The sequence below is a fragment of the Delphinus delphis genome, chromosome 21, assembly GCF_949987515.2.
Source record: "Delphinus delphis chromosome 21, mDelDel1.2, whole genome shotgun sequence".
In the NCBI taxonomy this organism is placed as follows: Eukaryota; Metazoa; Chordata; class Mammalia; order Artiodactyla; family Delphinidae; genus Delphinus; species Delphinus delphis.
The window spans coordinates 35,160,528-35,181,530 of record NC_082703.1 but is presented as its reverse complement, the minus strand read 5'-3'; the positions used below and the strand labels follow the sequence as shown (position 1 = coordinate 35,181,530).

The following is a 21,003-nucleotide window of genomic DNA, read 5'->3' as shown; positions in this document are numbered from 1 at the left end:
TAACCAGAATGTTCGGGAGAAACGCAGTGTGACGTAAAATAGGGGTTTCTCTCCAGGTGGGGGGCAGGAAGAGAACCCTCGGGGAGCTGATGAGAGCAGAGGGCTCCACAGGGCCCAGTGGGACAAACCCGCCCGGGGGAGGGCTGGGAGGGAGGCGGGGGCTGAGGGTCTCCAGGGAAGCCTGAGGCTGTCTCTATACCTCGACGGAGGGTACGGAAAGGGCAGAGCGAGCGACCCGATGAAGCCAAGCACCCCGAAACAAGCAGCATGTGAGCAGCGACCAGTATGCAGGCCCGTGGCCAAAGACAGACGCCTTTGCCTTGGTCTTTGGTACCAGGAAGAACCTCTGGGTGGGGTGAAGTAGACAGCATCTGGATATAACCAGAACGTCGGAAAGAAATCAAGTTTAGGAGGTAAAGATTCCCCTTAGACCAGACAATTTTCCCATCACGCGTGAGGAAGAGGGAAATGGGGGAGAAGGCGCTGAGAGCAGAGGATTCACTGTGCCTGGAGAAAGAAGCGGAGGCCAGGGAGCGGATCAGCAGCCCTGAGAATGGAAGACACGTGTCCTCAGACCTCAGACAGAGACCGGCAGAGGTCACAGGGTGCCCAAGAGAAAACTAGTGGGTGGAGGGTTGAGGTGATGAAGTTGTGGAGACCCTCCCTGGGATTTCTGCATCTTAGCGTGATTCACAGGAAGCAGAGTGACCTCTACGGCTTCAAGAGTAGCAGAGAAACTGGACCAAAGTGGCCTGCGCAGACAGGAACGCAGCTGTCGCGGCAGCAACACTGCGACTGATAATGAGGAAACAGCGTGAAGACTCAAGCACCTGGGACTCCCTGCTGTACTCACAGCATCGCGACGGGGTGGGGTGGGAGACGGAGAGACCCAAATCACCCGAGCCAAGTTCCCAGGGATGAGAGTTTCAAATAAAACCGAGACGGAAATATAAAAACATGAAGTTGTTTGTCTAGTATCCTCAGTTGATGGATATGAATACTATACCCACTGCCCAAACCTCTGGTCTGTCTTCTCCAGTTAGAATGTAAACTCCCCAAAGCCTCATTCGCCTCTAAGTATTCTCAGGACTTAGAAAGTTCCTGGTACATAACTGTTGCTCCGTAAATCCTGTAAAATAAATAAAATGGTGACTATTGTGCCGATGTGGGCAGTGAGTCTAACAGAAATTAAGCACCTTTTGGACAAAGACCCACAGCTAATAAACAAATGATGGAATAAAAATAAATAAAAGTTGGAAATTATAGCAAAACCCGAACCTGGAAAACGTGTCAGAGCTTTATTCAGAGCGCTTTGGGTCATTTCTCGACGGGAAATGGGGTTTGAACCTCAGCCTATGGACCATGAAAGATTATGACCTTAGCCTTAACACTGAAAACATGGCTCGGGACAAGGAGTTAGACACATGCTGACTTCAAATCAGACATCCCTTTTCTAGTTTCCAAAATTTGTGGTATCAATACATGATGTCCATCTGCTTTGGTGATCCTGGCAAGGAACTCTTTCAAGAACTAGGCTTGAACGACTATGAAATTATTATTTTTCTTAAACCAAAATGCAACTGTGAGATATTGTTGAAAACAAAGATATATTACTCAAAAATACACTGCTCATCAAGGTTAGTAGAACTGAAGACTCTTTACTTTCAAAGAGTTTCTAACTGTATTTATTTTTAAATAAATCTAGGACTGTACTGTTTATATTGTCATACAGTCTTTTAGTTTATTTTGTAACACTCAAGTGATTTATTTATTTTCTGGCTGTGCTGCACGGCATGCAGGATCTCAGTTCCACGACCAGGGATCGAACCTGTGCCCCCTGCAGTGGAAGCACGGAGTCTGTACCACTGGACCACCAGGGAAGTCCCCTAACTTATTTAATAAATAAATTTACTTTTGTCGCTGCAAGAGAAAATAGAATTTGACTGTTTTGGGGGTTATTTTGGCCACTGACTTTAAAGGTCTGAAGTGCATTTCCCCTTCCTCTGTCTAAATGACTAACCATGTTGGGGGTGGCATCATATTAGTGCCTTGGAGATGTGAGTGCATAGTAAATAAAGAAACATTATAAAACACTGAAAGAGAAACCAAATCACCTTCAATTGTATTTTAGAATGACTGGCCTTCAATATTTTCAGATGGCTTTCTAGCGTGTAAGTATAGAAAAAATTCATAAAGACTGCTTAAATCGATGTATTTTGAAACCACTTACAAATGATGGCATTCATGTGAGGATGATTCCTTTAAGAATCATTACAGCCTCAAAACAGATATGTTAAAATACACATGGAAAAACCTCTCAAACATTAACTAGACTAGTAGAAAAGGTCTATGTCAACCTACTTTCTATAGAGAACACTTGGTTTCAGATTTGGTAGGAATCTGTCCATTTTTAGGTTCAGACAGGATGCCGTCTTTCCAAAGTCAACAATGTCCTTTCCACTGCAATACAGAAATTACCACACACTGACAAGTGTATTTTGTGACTTACCTGTATCTTTAAGTCCAGGATTTTAAAAAAACTGTTTCAAGCTCGAACACAATGCTTAGTTTAGGTCTAGAATTCCACAAATATTTAATAAATGAACAGATAAATGAATACTGGAATTCAGCTACATGAAAAGTATACAAGGAGTTTCCAGAAAATTCTTTTATCACCTAATACTCTCTAAGGCACCTACTCCTGTGTGTCATGATGGTCTTTCCCACCCTGAGACTCTTCACCCGTCACACAGCCTTGGGAATATGCTTCTCACATATCAAAAATTCTGCAAAAATTACTGTCAAAAACATATGCTCTTGACCCGGCATCCACATGAGGTTTGGAGAACAAAGACAGGGTTTTCTTTCCTTCTCAGACCATATTTGGGAATGAAACAAGTGGATCCTGTGAGAATATGCCCCATTGTATTCGGCGATAACGCAGAAGCAGTTTCCTTGTAACGCAGGGCATACCAGAGCAGCCTGAGCTTATTCTGATGTTCCTAATGATGCCCTGCACGGCACCTGTCTCCATTTCTGCTGCCATTTGTGCCACCAGTTTCACTCTGGTGACAAATGAGAGATGCACACTTGAAGAGAAACTATCGGAGACTGGGAGGGGGAAAATCAATTTCAAAGCCCCAAAGGCAGCCGGTGCAGAAGGTCACCGAACACTAACAGTTGCTTTGTGGCTTTGGAACCTTGATGGGGGATTCTATTAACAACAACAAACAGACAAGCACCGTGGAACCGCGTGGCACCATTAACTGTAACGCCGTGAGGCAGCGAAAACATAAATGGGGAGAATCACTCAGTATTAAGCACAATTAATAGTTCCTCGTTTTTCCTCTGAAGTTGAAAGATCCGTTTCTTTGTTGATATGCCTTCACACCAGCCTTTTCGTTTCAGCTTTCCGCCTTTGGTTCTAGCATATATTTCTAACTGACTCTGTGATGGCGCTTTCTCTAGGTCATGCCACAAATTTTAAATTACTGTCTAAAAAATGACATAGATGAACTTATTTACAAAGCAGAAAGAGACTCACAGACTTAGAAAACAAATTTATGGTTACCAAAGGGGAAAGCTGGGGGAGGGATAAATTAGGGGATTGGGATTAACATATACACACTACTATATACAAAACAGATCATCAACAAGGACCTACTGCAGAGCACAGGGAACTACACTCAATACTCTGTAATAACTTATATAGAAAAGAATCTGAAAAAGAATAGATACATGTATATGTGTAACTGAATCACTTTGCTGTACACCTGAAACTAACACAATATTGTAAATTAACTACACTCCAATATAAAATAAAAAATAAAAAAGGAAATTAGTAGGGACACAGACTGAATCTCCTTGTCCTTCTTGCTGTCTCCATTCCCACCTTTTGGTCACCGTCGGTAACTCTGTCCTTAATGTTTCTCTAACTGACGAATTTAGGGGTAATTTTCAATTACCATTCTTTTCTGCCTGCCCCCTCCTCCCAACCAGTATTCAACCAGTCAGAGAATCTTGCATTCTTTCCTTTACAGCATTTCTCCTTTGCTTTTTTCTCTGTTTCATTCTTTTCTTTTCTTTTCTTGTGCCAGGGTGGAGAAGTTTCTCTGAGTTCTTATACCTCAACCTCCTCTTTTTAATTTGTTTGGCAAACACCAAGAATGGGCACAGTAACATTTTCATTTCACATTTCCTTCTACTCTCAAGTGAAATGTCATGTTTTAAGTACGGAACCTGCACAATACACTGAATTACTTCTATATGTCCAGTCATAACTTCTATCTACCTTTACCTCAGACCACGTACAATTGCTTTTTCTTGCTGTTTTCCTCAATCTCTCAGCAGGTAACTTTGTTCCTTGGTAACTCTTCACTTTTGATCGTTTTTGTCTTCCAAAGTAATCACCACAAAACTTACTATTGTTAAGATTTTTAGTGGAAAAATAATCAGATTTTTGGAGTAAATTTAAATGTGCCTTTCTATATTATATGTAATATCAATTTATTCACTGCTCATTTTATAAGATCCTAACATCAAGTACAAAATTAAACAACTTATAAAATACAATTAAATTGTAAGCTTACAAGCGTCACCAGGAAACAGGTTAATATTAGTCTTTTGTTCAGAAGCTTAACATAATCATGATACTCCTCTAAACTCAAGAACATGGTTTAATAAGTCGGAAATTATAGGAACCGAATGAGAAGCATCCCTGGAAAATGTGTTAGAGCATCATTTAAAGCCGTGTGAGTCATTTCCTCAGTGGGGCATTAGGATAGAAGATAAAAGTCAAAAAGAAAGTGTGCAACCACTGAACGAAATTTTAATTAGATTAACTTCATAATTGGTTATCTTCATAGAAAAGAAGGTTTTTTTTTCCCCATGTTTTATACAGTAGTAAAAACCTTTTGAGAGATGAGCAAACAAAGCAAATGATTAGGATGAAAAGAGAATAGTAGTGAGTGTTCAGTTCCTGTCCCTAAGGCACAGCTGAAACCTTCACTGGTGACACACAGACACCTGGAAAGCTATTTCTATTGTCTAAAACCCGATACATCTTATGGGGAGAAAGGCTCCATTGCACAGGAAGTCATGCTTTCTTCCTCTTCTTATAGTCTTTGTTGAATAGAGAGAGTACTTTACATCAAACTAAACGTGAGCTGTTTAAATGTCTTGATGCCTTGCCTTCTATTTATGTTTCTAGGCAAATCAATAAAAATTTTACCCATAATATAGATTGCTTGCTGCAAACTGTATGCTCTGATTTCAAAGACAATGTGCCAGTAAGAAGAAAGACTGGCAATATTTGGCCAAATTTACAACACTTTCAGAATCCAAAGTTCTCACTTAAGAGCTAAGGATGGGCTTCCCTGGTGGCACAGTGGTTGAGAGTCCGCCTGCCGATGCAGGGGACACGGGTTCGTGCCCCGGTCCGGGAAGATCCCACGTGCCGTGGAGCGGCTGGGCCCGTGAGCCATGGCCACTGAGTCTGCGTGTCCGGAGCCTGTGCTCTGCAACGGGAGAGGCCACAACAGTGAGAGGCCCGCGTACCACCAAAAAAAAAGGAGCTAAGGAAATTTTAAGTTATAGGTTCTTTTTCCTTCTGGCAAAGTATAACTTTCTGGATTTAAGAGGCTTATTAAAGGTCTCATAAGATTTCCTCAACATCAAACAGCTCTTCTGAAATGACATTTTCAGATTTAAAGCAAATGAATCCCACACTTGTGGATTAAATTTACCTGGTAATACATGAAGGCTAAAATTAACTACTGAGTTCAAAATAGTTTTAGTCACTTGATGATGCCCAAACAATGGATGGTTTGCCTGGAATTCATTTTAAGATAAAATACTTTCTAAAAAGATTCAAAGTATACAAAATTTAATTATTGTGTTATCTTTCATATTGCCCATTATCACTCACTTAATTACCTGTAATCTATCATTGAGAGTATATACATTAAATATTGCATGAGTTAAAACAGACCCAAATATTTGTCAGTATTTATTTATTTATAAATTTATTTATTTCATTTATTTATTTTTGGCTGCTTTGGTTCTTCGTTTCTGCGTGCAGCTTTCTCTAGTTGTGTCACACAGGCTCAGTAGTTGTGGCTTGCGGGCTTAGCTGCTCTACGGCATGTGGGATCTTCCCGGACCAGGGCTCAAACCCGTGTCCCCTGCATTGGCAGGCGGATTCTTAACCACTGCACCACCAGGGGAGCCCTGTCTGTATATATTTATAAGAAATGATAAAACTGAAAGATGATATTAACTATTGTCTGAGCACTTTGAACCTTAAAACCTGGGCTTCATTATCACAGTCTTCAGAATTTTCACTATCAAATTCCGATTTTTCAATTCCAAAGCCAAGTGGATTATCTGCTAAATATATACTTAGCAGCATTTGGTAACTGATTAAGAGGCTTGAAAAAGCAGTTTATCTAAGTGGTGTGCTTTAGGATAATGATGCAAGCAAATATAAAATTTGGGGCAGCTACTAAACAGAAAACTAAAGAAAGCAAGCGCGTGCAGAAAATTAGCTGTTTCTATTCAAGGCTGGGTTCCTATTGGTTTTCCTTACCTTTCAGCGACTGATTCTCAATAGATATCCAGAGACATCTGCAATTACTTACTGTGCTTAAATACCTAGCTGTTTGGAAAGAAACCTCCATCAGTCAAGGATGATGGCCCTACGCAGTTCTGGGACGATTCCAGAACTAAGAGACTGCAGAGGCTGCTATGAATTTTCAGGGAGAAGCCCACCCACACTAACATCTGCGTGAGACTGCAAAAAGTATTCTACAGTCACCTATCTTTCTCATGGAAACGGGTCCATCAGACTGATGACGGACGCACAGATTTTGGTAGGGCCTTGTGAACTTACATACTCAAGGGTCAGGCCACCAACATGAGGAGGAAGGTACTTCGAGACCATTACATACATTAAAGCAATGGTTCTCAAACTTCAGTTTATATCAGAATCCCTTGGCAGACTTGTTAGAAAAGTTCTGGGGTGCAACGCCAGCAGCCAATGCAGCTGGTCCAGGGACCACGTTTTATTCAAGACTCCCATCCAGATGGTACAACAAAACAGAAAGTCAGTTCAAAAGACTCCTGCTTAGACAGTCCCTGCTGCTAGCTCACTTCAAGTAGTCAATTTAGAGCAACTGTAATTTGTACAATACGAGGCTCAATCCATCTGATCTCAGAATCAAATGGTTTAGATATTTCATTGCTTTGTGTCATTTCACTCAGTTCCTTACTTCCAATACCCCCCCTTCATTGTTCCTCCCTTTCAGTTTCACCTGTCTGTTAAGAAATTGGTTGCTTCATCCTTTTTAATCTCATTGCTACTTTTAAATGTCTACCATGTTTATTGGCCTTTACTTTATCTCTAAATTAGACACCAGTATCCATTCTCTCCTGGCTCTTCCGTTTCCTAGAGGTATCTATATTTCCATGTGCTTATCAAACATTCAGCAATATACTACCTTATTTCACAAGTACTTTCTTTTAGGGAGTTCTTTCCTTTTCTCTTTGAACTTGACACTTGGACTTGTGAGTCATGTAGAAGGCTAGCTGATAATTCACCTTGGGTATTTACAGCTTCCCAAAAGGTTTCACTACTTTTCTTCATAGACATGATGCTATTTCTCTACTCTTAACCTTTTTGGTTGGAATTGTTTTTATATATTCTTTTTTTCCTCTAAAAACTTTGCTTCAATGTATTACCTGGATTAAAATCTATCTAGGAAAGAAACAGCTATCTCTACTCGTTCTCTTTATCTATTAGAAGAGACTTCTGGAAAACTCAGTTCTAAACATTTAAAAAGCACTGTATACACACACACAAACATAACCTCCTTACTCCTTTACACATCTGCTGCTTTGAGGGGAAGGAAAAAAATAAGAGTATTTTCCCACACAACATGCCTTCTCCCTAAGTCTTCTCCTTTGAAGCAGCTGAGGACAAAGCAGTGACAATCAAGGTGCTGCCCCCAGCGCTGGCCACGGCGGGTGCCCCACCACACACACCCTGACAAAGGCTGCAGCAGTGGTAGCTTCGGATCCACAAAGCTACACGATGAAAAAAAATTGTTTCCCTGAAGTTCAGAGGTAGCAGAAATCCCCCACTGAATCCTCATTATTACGGGTGAAGTTTTTTCTTTCATCCTTTACATATTATATTAAAACGTGCTTTCAAGGGTGGGAGTGACAGAACCAGTGAAGAGTAGTACTTAACTGGTAGAAGGAAAGTAAAAAGTATTTGGAGGACTAGTGTTTAACTAACTTCTTCAATAACCACTATGGTAGCGGCAGCCCTGGCCAAAAGCTTTAACTAAGAATAAAAAATGATCAAACGGGACCTAAAACCAGAAGAGGCTTGTCTCAAGCGGGGATTAAAAAGGTGAAACAGTTAAGAAAAATAAAATTTACCTCGAGTGAGTTAATGATAAACTGAACCTCAATATTTTTTGACTTTGCATTTTGATCATTTAATTTCTGCTAATTTTTAAATAGGACGAGTCTAGAAAAGGTGATGTGTACATGTGTGTGGGTGTGTGTGTAAATTTTCTAAGAATTGGACAGGGCTCGTTCAAAATGGATTAATTGGGAGTTCCCTGGTGGAACAGTGGTTAAGAATCCGCCTGCCAATGCAGGGGACATGGGTTTGAGCCCTGGTCCGGGAAGATCCCATATGCCGCAGGGCAACTAAACTCGTGCGCCACAACTACTGAGCCCGAGCACTGCAACTTCTGAAGCCTGTGCGCCTACAGCCCGTGCTCCGCAACAAGAGAAGCCCCTGCAATGAGAAGCCCGCGCACTGCAAAGAAGAGTAGCCCCTGCTTGCCGCAACTAGAGAAAGCCTGCACGCAGCAACGAAGACTCAACGCAGCCCCCCCCACAAAAAAAAGTGTACTTTCTAAAAAAACCCCAAAAAACAAAATGGACTAATTATTTTGCTTCTAATAGAAGGTGTTATTATTATAAATCTAATTGAAAATGCTTTATAGTATAATATACTGTGCATCCCTGAATTGCAAAAAAAGGAAATATTTTAGACTCCTACTAATTAAAATGCCCCTTCTTGTACTACCTTTAAATTAATTATGGTATGCATTTAAAGAAAAATATTCTAAATAAGAAAATTAAACATCCTCCAAGTGAGTAATCAGCATTAGAATGTAAATTACATATTTTGACATGAAAACAGAAAAGTATGTAATGATTCTAGCTGTGACACAGTGAGTTAGTGAGGCTGATAAACTATTTCATGCTGATAGCATGTTGTGTTCTCAAATCTATTACACTTTTGAATTGATGTGCTATTATCTTTGGACAACTTTCACACTAGGAGGTGATCCCAGCAAGAAAAATGTCTTAAATGAAAAGCTTATAAACAAGATACATTTCACTGCTGTCACCTGAATTAATATGAGCTATTAGTGCTTGTACAAGAGGTTTGAGAAAAAAATTGTTTTATAATATTTTACAAAAAATTGCAGTATGAATGTATTAATAATTATACATTTTAGCAATTGCCTCTGTATCAATTTATAATCATACTGAATGTACAACAGGTACGTGGTAAGTACAGCATTATGTGTTAACTGATCTCTGAAAATTGGGAGGCAAAATTCTAGACAGTATTAAGGTGATTTGTGGGAAATATATTTTAGTGAATTCTCTACTGTCTTATACGTTCACTTTTCAGTCTTAAGCAAGAGACATAAAATATAAAATTTAAGTATAACCACAGTTGTAAAAAATAAATAGGTCTACAATAGGAGGCAAAGTATTTTTATTATGACTTGTTTTAACTTAGACATGTTTATAATCAAGTAACAAGTCATGTTATACAGTTTGCTTGGGAGCATCAGGAACTGAACAACCAGATTAAATATGCAGACTTTTTTTTAACCATTATCAAGATGGCTAAAATAGTTTAATAGTCTTTGTTATATTTTAGTTATTTTAACTGTGTAGCCATGGTATCAAATGCCCAAATCTATATTAGATATTTTCCTACATGTTTTACGATATCAATTACACTGGGCTTCCCTGGTGGCGCAGTGGTTGAGAGTCTGCCTGCCGATGCAGGGGACACGGGTTCGTGCCCCGGTCCGGGAAGATCCCACATGCTGCAGAGCGGCCGGGCCTGTGAGCCACGGCCGCTGAGCCTGCGCGTCCGGGGCCTGAGCTCCGCAACGGGAGAGGCCACAACAGTGAGAGGCCGCGTACCGCAAAAAAAGAAAAAATAAATAAATTAAAAGATACCAATTACACTACTGTTGGCAGTTATTACATACTAAATATATTAAAATTAAGATGGAAATGAAAAAGATCTTAAAATTCCTATGTGCTGGGCTTCCCTGGTGGTGCAGTGGTTGAGAATCTGCCTGCCAATGCAGGGGACGCGGGTTCGAGCCCTGGTCTGGGAGGATCCCACATGCCGCGGAGCAACTGGGCCCATGAGCCACAACTACTGAGCCTGTGCATCTGGAGTCTGTGCTCCGCAACAAGAGAGGCCGCAACAGTGAGAGGCCCCTGAACAGTGATGAAGAGTGGCCCCTGCTCGCTGCAACTACAGAAAGCCCTCGCACAGAAACGAAGACCCAACACAGTCAAAAATAAATAAATAAATTTATTAAAAAAAAAAAATTCCTATGTGCTATTTGAACAAGATTTAATCTACTTAATTATTAATTCATTTAATTATTGATGGCTTAAAATTGCTCAGCAAAGCTCTTTCTATAAATTTGAGAAGGAAGTGTGAATATAGGTAAAGAGAAGAATTTCAGGTGTCGACGTAAGTTGATGAAGAATAAAAGAATTCCAGGGTTGTTAAGAGATGTTGAAGGTATCCTAATCAATCAGATGTGTGACAGTGAACAAGAAGGATTTAACAAAACAAAACAGAAAACAACCAGTGCAAAGAGTGGTGAGTGGTTTAAATTAGGCTGATTGAGGACCTATTTACTGTGTACAAAGAAAAAATCATGTAATTTAAACTTCATAAAATCTCCACTCTGTGTGATTGTAAACTGCTTTTTTTTAAGATGAGAAAACTGAGCCTTAACTTGGCAAAGTTAGTACAGGGGCAAAGTCATGACTTTTTGTCCTTAAAGCTTACGTTTTTAACCAGTTATGTAATATAGTAGTAGTCGCCCAATGAGCTCTGTATCTTAATGCATGTGTAAAGCACCCTTCTATCTGCATTTATCTCGTATTTAAAAAATAAGATACCAGGCTTTTACGATACTGAATACACGGATGACTGTGGAGCTTACAGCCAGTCCTTTTGTTGGAAAGTCATTAATGTTCATGAGGTATCCTGAGACAGAGAAAAGAGCTCACCAAGAGGAGGGGTTACCAGTAACGTCCTCACCTTTTAGTTTTTGCAGCTTGTGTGTGATTGATGCAATACAAAATTCTTCACTCATTCTTTGGGATGAGTAGTGGAGTGATCTTGAAAATCTTTTTTAACCACTTAAAGGTTATCCAGCGAGCTCATGGCAAAGTACCCCCAAAGAGTTATAAACCATAAAAATGGGTTAAACATATAAAATGGGTCCAAATTTGCTGACCTTTTCGGTGATGACAAGTGGCTGTCAGTAGTATGCTACCAAGAATTTATTTTTGAAAAAATTATCCATGTCTCTTTAAGGTGCAGGTATTATTCAAGAATGAGTAAGAAAGTACTGCTGCTCTGAAGGAACTGTTAGTCCAGAGAGAATATTTTGAAAACGTGCATTTGGAATTATTTTCATTATAATTTTGTTGCCAAGAACGGTGATTGCCACCTATGCCAATTATCAGTTTTCTAAACTGCTTAAATGTCTGCAAAACATGGAATTTTAGCGGGTTTTGCCTTCGTTTACTTAAAAATGTGAAATTGCAAAAACATCCAATTACTTTGCTAGAAAATGAAATTAGCCAAGATACAACAGATACAGTATGATCTCATTTATATGTCGAATCTAAAAAAATTAACTTCGGGACTTCCCTGGCGGTCCAGTGGTTAAGACTCTGTGCTCCCAATGCAGGGGGCGTGGGTTCAATCCCTGGTCAGGGAACTAAGATCCCACATGCTGTGCTGCATGGCCAAAAAAAAAAAAAAAGAAATCAAACTCATAGAACCAGAGAGCAGAATGGTCTGGTTGCCAAGACCAGGGCTGGGAGGCAGGGGAACTGGAGAGACACTTTCGGTTACAAGGTGAGTAAGTCGGGAGCTACTGTGCAGCCTGGTCATTACAGATAATAATACTATATTGTGTACTTGAAACTGCTAAAAGAGTAGATCCTAAGTGTTCTCACCACACATTACACAAAAGATAACTATGTGACGTGATGGGTGCGTTAATTAACTCAGATATACACACACACACACACATATACAAAATCATCATGTACACCTTAAAAAGACAAATTGTACAATCTAAATATATACAACTTTTATTTGTCAAAAGGAAGTACATATAATTGTTAGATAGGATTGAAAAATGTTTAAAGTATGATGACTTTGATATGTAATTACTTCATAAGTGTATATTTAATAAATAATTTACTAAATGAACAAACTTAATAGACTTAAATAAAAGAAAATTATTTAAAAATATTATCGGGGCTTCCCTGGTGGCGCTGTGGTTGAGAATCCGCCTGCCGATGCAGGGGACACGGGTTCGAGCCCTGGTCTGGGAAGATCCCACATGCCGTGGAGCAACTAGGACCGTGAGCAACAGCTACTGAGCCTGCGCGTCTGGAGCCTGTGCTCCGCAACAAGAGAGGCCGTGACAGTGAGAGGCCCGTGCACAGCGATGAAGAGTGGCCCCCGCTTGCCGCAACTAAAGAAATCCCTCGCACAGAAACGAAGACCCAACATAGCCAAAATAAATAAATAAATAAATAAAATAAAAAATAAAAATATTATCTATTTCATTTCATCCTTTCAAGTTTTAGTTTTATATATGTATGATAACATGCATAAGATTAGTACATTGCTACAACTGTATAATTTTTAATTTGATAAATACATATATTTTGGAGTTGTGTACTTTATTTTTCTCTTTCATATGTAATAAAAAAAATGTGGAGACACTACAAGAAGAAAAGGTAATGAATTTGGAACCTGAGATCTAGCTGAATGCTAGTGACCACATGATCTCAGGCACTTTACTAAATCTCCATGTACCTTACAAAGAAGTTAATCTCTAAAATCAGTTCCCACCTTGAAATTTGCTCTGGAATATAGTCCAATCTTTTTCAGAAGCAGTCATACCTTCTACAGGTCCTCCATAATAAACTTGAGTTTTTCATATGGGTACATTTCATAAACATCTGCTGAATGAATGAATGCATTCAGGCTTTATTTTATGAAGTATCACTACTCCACCACTATCTCAGATAATTTCTTCCCCATATTATCACTGTTAGCTTTTTCTAAAACAAACCCAAACCCTGTCTTTGAAAATTTACTTCATAATTTATTTCCTCTAGGAAGTCACCCAATTAAACTGAGGATATAGTGATCATTCTCACAGTAACAAAATACCTAGCTCCAAAGCTGACAATGCTACCTAATTGCTCACAGCAGTTAATCAGCGTAAATTCCTGGTAATTGTCATTGCCTTCACTGCCTTGGTAGCTGTCATTTACCTTTATAAATGCTAACTCAATTATTTTATTTTTAAAGGTACAGCATAAGAAGAGAATAAAGAAAAAAGAAACTGAAATGCCAGATACTTTACATATGATATTTCAAGGAACACTTATAAAATGTTTGTGGAGTATCATCAAAGGTTATCAGGTTATCAGGTAAAAATGTATAAGTACTTGGCCCAAGGTTATATAGCTAGTAGGATGTTGAGATTTTAACCCAGATCTGGTGTCTAGTACACCATGACCAGAAAGAAGCAATATTCTATTAGTGCAGGATGTAACTGGAGCAAGATGACTTCTGGTGGTAGCACTTTAAGTGGTTCAGAATATGAGGTGAGATGCTAAGAAATCATAAAGACGGCTTTAGCAGAATCAGAGGGGTTATCAAATAGAATTTATTAAACTTAGTTGGCTAATTGCATGTTCAAGAATTTAATCTTAATGGGCTAAGAAGAAAGGGTTCTGAGAATGGTGTAATACGACACAGACTCAGGTTTGCAATTAAGGGAGAAAGAAATCAAACAGGCACAAGAATGTCAAGGCAAAATGAAGAAACGCAGGAAAAGAAAAGCAATTGTCTTTGACAGGGTATATATTAATTGGTGATGAAACCAGGGGATGAAATTTTAGAGAGAAACACATAGTTTTAAAATTGCACAATAAATTCTAGGAAAAGATAAAATCAACATGTAGTAATGATGTTAAGTAAAGACAACAAACACACACACACACACACACAAAATCAAGGAAAGAGGACTGAAACATATTTTCACAGACGACATTAGTGAAGAGTAAAAGAATTTTTTTAAAACTTCCAAAAACAGTTGCCGAGGAAGAAGAGAGGTGTCTCAAAATGAGTGGGTCACATCCAGAAAAAGATTATGATTAAATCACAGTCATTAGCTATGACCAGAGTAGTGGCACAGACGACCTTTTACTTTGATCATGTTCAGAGAAGCGACCAGAAATGTGCTAGAAGTAATTAAGAATTCATTACTCCAGATACTATGGAAATTCAGGTTATCATATATGAATATTTTATACAGATTGATGTTATCCAAAACCAAACATTACCGGAGTATACAGTATTTGCAACTGGTTGGAATTATGCTTTCAAAAATCATCTAAGGCCTACAGCAAATGATTAATACATACTTTCTTGGTATCTTAATTACTATTAAAAAAAAACTGGTTCACCTCAGTTAAACAAAATAACACTCCTACTCTTTTGTACAGTAACTTCATCATACTCAAAAGATACCTAAAGCTTTAAAAACCTTAAATATAACTGGGGTCTAACTTCTGACTGATGTGAAGACAATGTATGTATCAAGGCTTTTATGGATTAATTCCAAACATTTATTACTTTAGTTAACTAAATGTTTCAGGGATATGAATAGTTACCTTTCATTATAATTTGAAGATTTTTTTTTTCTTCTCAAGAACAAAATTAACAGACTTGCAAAAATTCATGTACTTTTTGTTTAATGACAGGAATAGTGAAAAAAAAAACCAAGAGATTTTATTCTGGTAAAACTATGGTTAAGGCTTGGACTACCTAACTCATAAAGATAAATTAGACATAATTATTCCAGTTAAGACAAATATGTTCTTCATTCCTGGAGAGAAGAGAGCTACTTAATAATAAAAGATATTCATTCAGCTGTTAAGCAGTTGGGTTATCTAATCCTATGCAATGGTTGTTATTACTATTATTATTGTTTGGTCATATTTAGAAAAAACATTTACGAAGCACCTACTGCCAGATGAGTTGTTTACATTATTTCATTTAATACAACACTATTATGAGTAGGCATTATTATTGCTTTGGAAATTGACCTCAGATTTAAATAAGTAAATAATTTGTAGATGACTACGTGGAGAGTTTAAATGAGGGATCTACGATTAAAAATCAGGTCTGGGGCTTCCCTGGTGGCGCAGTGGTTGGGAGTCCGCCTGCAGATGCAGGGCACGCGGGTTCGTGCCCCGGTCCGGGAAGATCCCACATGCCGTGGAGCGGCTGGGCCCGTGAGCTATGGCCGCTGAGCCTACGCGTCTGGAGCCTGTGCTCTGCAACGGGAGAGGCCACAACAGTGAGAGGCCCGCGTACCGCAAAAAAAAAAAAAAAAAAAAAAATCAGGTCTGACTGCAAAGCACATGTTCTTCTCATGATGCTAAACTGTGTTTATATCTCTACTAGATCTACTAGGTTTTATTCTGGAATATATATCAATATTGACTCCTGGGAATGACCTTTACTTTAGAGCTACAATCAGCCCACAGCCTACTTTCTCATTTTAATTATTGGCATGATGCCTGCTAAACAGCCAAATTGAGACTGTAGCATTGCAACAGTGGTTAGTAGCAATCCTGTATTAAACATGATGCTTTTGCTTTCACTTGGTAATCATCTTTGAATCTTTATCTCATACTTTATTTTAGAATGAGGACTCTTTCAGTATAAGAGAATGGTTTCGGAAACCAAATTATAATGTTGCCAGAGACACATGGATCTTCGAGTAAAACCAGGATCAAATTTATCTTTGCTTAACATTTTTAGTTAATATATGATTTACCTTTAACATTTTACATTTAAGAAATTAAATTTGAACTTTTTGGGAAAAAAAAGTCATTCAACATGCTGACTTCAGTATATGCCCCCTCCTGTTCTCTTGATACTGTGAGAAGAAAATAAAGACGACCATTTTATGTATCATTTCTAGGAGTGACACATTTTGGGGGCCAACAGAAGCTTTCTCTGTGAAGGGGTTGACAAAGGGTTAAATATTTGCTACATGTCGGCAACAGAAACTAGAAAGTTTCAAAGTAGGAGTCACACCTGTATTCAACCAAGGGCTGCCTTTCCACTGCCTCTAACTTGATCTCTGTTATTATTTACCTTATGTATAAAATAATTTGAACTTACAAAGTAACTTTACTCTTGGGAATAAAACTTCGCAGGGTAGCCATGTGCCTCTTTGCCCACCACAGCCTTGGTTCATGCCTGTAGCTCCGGTGTAACTGTTCACAGTCCCCTTTCACTCTCATATTACCCTAGTTTGATGATCGATTATATGGTCACGATAGAGCACAGGCGCTGAACTAGGGCTGCAACAGCTGCTGGAATTACCCTCCTCTCATTGAGACAAAAATTTTTAAGCCACAAATTGAAACAAGTCTTAAATATAAACACCCCCTAGCAAATGCTCCTGAATCACGCATCCGTCTTCCTCTGTCTTCCTATTACTCTTACAACTGGACACATATCCCTCTATGGGCCTTTTAACAAATACCGTAAGTTATTAAAGGTGAAATATTTCAAGAGATCTGGAATTCCTTGATTTTTACGATTCATTAGTATGTAATTTTAGATGAGTTTACTGGTTTTTTTATTTTTAAAAACAAATGAAGATGGTGAGACTCTCAAAGATTAATTAAGAATATCTTAGGACTTCCCTGGTGGCACAGTGGTTGAGAATCTGCCTGCTAATGCAGGGGACACGGGTTCGAGCCCTGGTCTGGGAAGATCCCACATGCCGCGGAGCGGCTGGGCCTGTGAGCCACAACTACTGAGGCTGCGCGTCTGGAGCCTGTGCTCCGCAACGAGAGGCCCGTGCACCGCGATGAAGAGTTACCCCCGCTCGCCGCAACTAGAGAAAGCCCTCGCACAGAAACGGAGACCCAACACAGCCAAAAATAAATATAAAAATAAATGAATAAATAAAAGATTACTATTAAAAAAAAAAGAATTTCTTATCCTAGATCCACATCTGATTTTGAAGTTTACGTTCAGTAACTTTAGCTGCTTCAGTTTTACCTCTTTACTGTATTTTGTGATTTTCTCTTTTCCCACAGGTATCCTTGGGTTTCCTCAAACTATCTTTAGCAAAAGGATACGGCGTTACTCAGTAAACTTAAGTCAGTAGATTACCTTCCCAGGTATATGTTACTTACAGCTGTATCTTTAATTACGGAGGATCTTACTACTTACTGCCTTGTTAAAGGTAGCTGGTTACCAGCTTGTAGGTAAAGGTACAATTTTTCAGCTGGGAAAGCTCTACCCTGGTACTATACGGCCAGGATGTGTGTGTTGCTGCCTAGACTTCTAATAGGCAAGGCTGACTCAGACCTGATTGTCTTTCCTTTTCCTCAGAACCATTTAGAGTGAAGATAAAAGAGGGGGGAAAAAAAGGAGAATATCTTACGTTAGTAAATGATACTTCTGTTTAGGTTTGTTTTAAAAGATGTAGCAATTGATCTCACATTAAAGCAGCCCAAGACATCTTGATATTTGAATTAAAAATGCAATAATAAAAAGCTAATTTAATATGCAATTTCATACATTAATAATTAGCAAAGCATTGCTGAGCTACAAGGTAAAAAGCTATGGGAACATCACTAATGAACTATCAAGGCCAAAGTAGACTTCAATAAATAAAACTTTAATAAATCTTTTATTAAATAGCTACACATGAACCACTTGGTTAACATCTAATAGGTAACTACTAAGCTACGTAATTCACATATGTAAGTGAGCAACTTGCAGGCAATTAACTTTCCAATTGCTGAAGGTCAGGATTCTCAATGCGAGTCTTCGTACTGCACCTTTAAGTGGTGCTATCCTGAGTCAAGTGTACACTTTTCTTCAGCCGCTCTATATTCTGGTAGCAGCTATTATTATGTACGGAAGCAGCTGAAGTATAAAATAAACAAAGGATGAGCTATAGGCTATCAGATGCCCTACAAATGAATTATACAAAGTACAAGAAATACTGAGCTCAAAGAAAAGGAGTCTTCAGAAAAGTTCTAAGCAAGTACTGGTGTTCCGTCTAGGTCCTGATTGTTACTTTTAGGAGATGATGAGATAATAAGAATATGCTTATAAATGGCAAATGCTTGTTCGCATCTTGATGTAACTCTAGATCTGAAACTCGCTGGAGATGGGCGACCAGAGCTACTCTGTTTAGTGGGTGGAAATGCACGGTACACAATAACATCGACAGTCTCCAGCGGCAGCAACGGCTAAATTCATTAGAGAAAGGACATACACACTTTTACGGAAGCAAGAAACTGCTGGTGAGAAAACATGCTTTTTACTAAATCAAAAGGAAAGCTACTGTTGAAACAGATAGGACACATCTTTTACGTCTTTTGTACCAAGTTTAGGTGCAAATGACTTGAGATTTTCATGGTTATTACACGCCACTTGTAACCATTATCAGGATATGCTGAAAGGAGAAAAGGGGAAGAGACAAAGGGGAAAAACACCAGAGATCCTAATCTACACAGAACTGAGTTTCCATCTTTATAGCTCACATCCCTTAAATGACAGTTTCAGAAAAGTGACAATCAGTAGGATGAGTCTATGTATAAATAGCAATAATTACCAAAGACGAAACTCCACTAGATTAAAAAATAGTCAAAGGCAGACACAAGTCTGGATAAAGTCGTTAACATACTTGAAACTGAGAATCATGCTCAATAGGGAACCTTAACTAAAAAAGGAAAAATCAATGATAAATAAGACTGGTTGTTCACCTCAAGTTCCAGCCAAGCGAGACTATTAAAGAAACCACAGTGGCACTATGTCAGGACAGTGGGAAACTGTCACACCTCTGCCTAGGTTGATTCACTGAGTACCTGCAAGTTGAAATGCCATTTTTTTTGATTAGTAATATTATAAGATGTGAACATTGGAAAAGGCGAAAATAACAAAATTATACTACAGATTGAAAAATTTTAGCATGATGTACAATTTTCAAATTCATTACACTTTCTATATATGTGTGTGAGAATATCAACTGATAGATTTTCTTACTACGTCAATTCATAAAACTATAAAATGTAACTCCATTGATGGTTCACGAACGGTATTGCTTTGAAATGGAATTTCAAATGGTACGGCTTTGAAATCGCCCTGAGAGTGATTTCTCATACGGTCTGAACTTAGAGAAATCAACTACAGTTTCACATGTAGCTACTGTGGGTTGTCCTCTAAGGAGCTACTTTCTTCCCTAACTTCCCAGCAACAAATATTCATTAGCACAACGTGAGGAATAACAAGAACACACTTATCTTTCCCCCAGGTTATTCCAAATACCTGCTCTATAAGACGTGGCTTCAAGGAATACCAACTTTCCTATCACTGGTTTTTGAGGCTTTTGTGCTAACTACCACGTCCCCTAAATTAAACACATTTCCGATGACCTAACTTGGCATATTTCATAAATATCTGTCAAAACAATTATTGTCAACTACAATGCAATTATCCATATTCAATTTGATGACTCAACTGGAAAATTACTTTTTTCCTAATAAATTTTTTTCCAAATGACAGTAGTGCATCAGCGTTGATTGTTCAGTGTGTGCTAATTAATGTAAGTTTAGCTCTGCGCTAAGAAGAGAATCTGTGTACGTGATGCTTCGTCTTTAAGTGAAAATCCTGCTGTTGGCCTACTTCTCCTGCACTTTCGAATTTTTCCCAGAAGAGTGTTCAATATTACAAAATACATAATCAAACCCAACTACTCTTGGCTGACACTGTAGATGAAAAGACAAGGGCTCTTTGGAAACTTCTTTTTAGGTCAAGAGTAAAAGAAAAGACAGAAATACGTTATTGCTGACAACTAACTGTGAGGACATCCTGCTTGCTCGTCCTCAGGGCAGAATTGGTTTAGATCATGCAATTAATGGCAAAAAAAAAAAGTAAAAGGAATTTATTCATCATGAGACCCGTTTCTTCACCCAGAAGCTAATTTAAATGCTGACTTTAGCCAGGGGCTCTACGGGGCAGGGCACCCTCCCAGGGGGTCCAGAGCCCTCTGGTTTCTGGCTTTATGTGGTGATGAGTCTTTTTCTCTGAACCTACTGGAACCTTAGGGCAGGAAAGAAATAAATACCAATAGGAGTGTTAGAGGAACATGGCCGCAAAGCTGCCAATAGAAGACCCATGAGTTAGGGCACCACACTCTTTGCTTGTGTGATGCGTGACACAAAGGAGATGCTGACTGTTGAGGTCCTGGCCAAAGGAAGAAGGTAAGATTTTCTGTACCCGGAGATATTTAAACATGAAACGAATTAGCTCAAAATAGCTCCTACTGACCTACACTCTGTGTGAGCAGGTCGCTAGCTGTGGCCCGAGACGTGCTAGACGTCATTAAGAACCTCACTGAAGCACCAGCACGTGTCAGAGAAAGAGCACTGAGCTGGCGAAGGTTCTGGAAGCGAAGGGGTCCACAGGCCATGCCGAGAGCGGGCCATGCTGCAGAAACGGGGCAAAATGATTTTGTACAGTTACAGATTCTCAACTGCATGATGAAGACCAGAGGATGGAAATTT

The 21,003-nt window shown here is 38.9% G+C and overlaps 1 protein-coding gene across 9 annotated transcripts in view; it reads right to left on the bottom strand.

The window, feature by feature from the left end:
• TENM3 (teneurin transmembrane protein 3) overlaps positions 1 to 21,003 on the bottom strand; it is a 605,325-nt gene that overhangs the window by 161,269 nt on the left and 423,053 nt on the right. The window lies entirely within an intron of this gene.